Source organism: Lethenteron reissneri, chromosome 70, assembly GCF_015708825.2.
Source record: "Lethenteron reissneri isolate LAM-NWPU_2019-01 chromosome 70, ASM1570882v1, whole genome shotgun sequence".
NCBI classification, from domain to species: Eukaryota; Metazoa; Chordata; class Hyperoartia; order Petromyzontiformes; family Petromyzontidae; genus Lethenteron; species Lethenteron reissneri.
In genome coordinates this window covers 1,657,869-1,659,856 of record NC_083848.1, presented here as the reverse complement: position 1 = coordinate 1,659,856, position 1,988 = coordinate 1,657,869, and positions in this window count along the sequence as shown.

Genomic DNA, 1,988 nt, shown 5'->3' with positions numbered 1-1,988 from the left:
TGGTGCGGCTAAAGCCGCTGCTAGGAATGAGCCTTTGTTTTATAGACTGGTTTGAACTGGGAGGTACCAAGAGTTGTTAAGGTGCGACTGATGTAAAGGTGCGGCTGCTGTAAATGGGACTGAGCCTTTGTTATGTAGAGGTGGTGCGGCTTAAACCGCTGCTAGGAAAGAGCCTTTGTTGTGTAGAGTGCTTGAAATGGGAGGTACCAAGAGTTGTTAAGGTGCGACTGATGTACAGGTGCGGCTGCTGTAAATGGGACTGAGCTTTTGTTATGTAGAGGTGGTGCGGCTTAAACCGCTGCTAGGAATGAGCCTTTGTTGTGTAGACTGGTTGAACTGGGAGAAAAAAAACCTAAGAATATGAATCCTTGCAGTCACGAAAGCTTCAAATCTAGAATCACGAGGAGCAGGTTCGTGATGCACGTGCTCAACATCCTCCGGCGCCTGCCGAGGAGTCGCGGCCCCCGACACTCGCGCAGGATGAGCGCGTAGGAGGCCGCGACGGCGCCCAGCGGCAGCGCGGTGCCCAGGAGGATGTTGGCGTAGACGACTGGCGCCTCGTAGCTCGCCTCGCCGCACATGAGCCGGCGCACGGCCGAGAAGTCGCACATAGACGATAACACGATGTGCCCCCGGCAGAAGCGGAGGCGTGCGAGATATTAAAACATTATTACAATAAAATAATAAAAATGAAAATAAAGTTTATAAAAACTGAAAATAATAAAAAAAAAATTGTATCGTTTTTTATTCACTTTTTTTCATTTTTATATGTATTATTTTATTGTTATCATTATTTTTTTCTATATACGTGACTTTTACAGAAATAAAAATATAGTATGAAACAAAATAAATTGTAACTTACATGCCCCATGCTTAATTTGTGTTGTCAATGATTTACTTTTCTAAACAAATCTGACGATGTGCCCCCGGAGGAGCTCACCGATGTGACTTTGTCCAAATATTTCAAGGATTTATTAGCCAGCCTGGATAAACCCAGGAAGGATTGTAGGCAGGTCAGCCTGAATGTTTCTTATTGCTGAAGATGTTCCATTAGGGGGGGTCCACGTTTCACAAGCATACAGAAGGGAGGGGATGATCATTGCCGAGAAGACCCGAAGCTTTGAGTGGAGTGGCAGACCAGGTAGCTTCCGCACAGCGTAATCCAGTCGATGAAAATATAATGCCGCTAGACTGATTTGGAGTGAGAATTCTGCTTTCAAACCAGAGCCTGTCTTAAGCACACTGCCCAGGTATGAAAAACTCTCCACTCTCTCCACAACCAATGGGAAGCTGAGGGGGTGGAGTGTTTTATGGCACACAATACCCAGGCAGGTGCTTAGTTTTAGAGGGGCTGATGATAATACCCGACCTCGTCGTGGCATGCTCTAGGTTTAGCAGCAGCGCCTCCAACTCTTTCGCTGAGTGAGCAGCCATCACCAGATCATCGGCATACGTAACATGGTTGACCGCACCCGGGCATCGATCAGACTCCTATTGTATCTGTACTAGATGGAGATTCCTCCAGTACAGGGATGGAGGCTTCTCCAACTACGTGGTCAAGCTTTTTTTAAATAATGTGGGAGCCAGAGGACATCCATGTCGAACCCCAAGGTGAACAGGGAATGGCTCCAATTCCTGGCCACGCATCTTTACCCGGGCCAGCCCACAATCATGAAGGTCCTTAAATATTGTTAGCAGAGAGTCAGGAACTCCGAAAGGATGGAGAAAAACCTAGAGCCCAGGCCTTTGTATGGTATCACAATCCTTGGCCAGGTCAATAAAGCAGAGATGTAGGTCCTTTTGGAATTCCCTACACCTCTGCTGTAGCAAACTGACAGAAAATATGACGTCTGTGCAGGACCGCCCTGGGGTGAAACTAGTGGGTCTCCGCAAGCCTCTCCTCAGCGTACCTGGCTAAGCAATGTTGAATAATCCTTGCCAGAATATTTCCCGGCAAACTGAAAAGAGAGATTCCCCTCTAGTTGTTA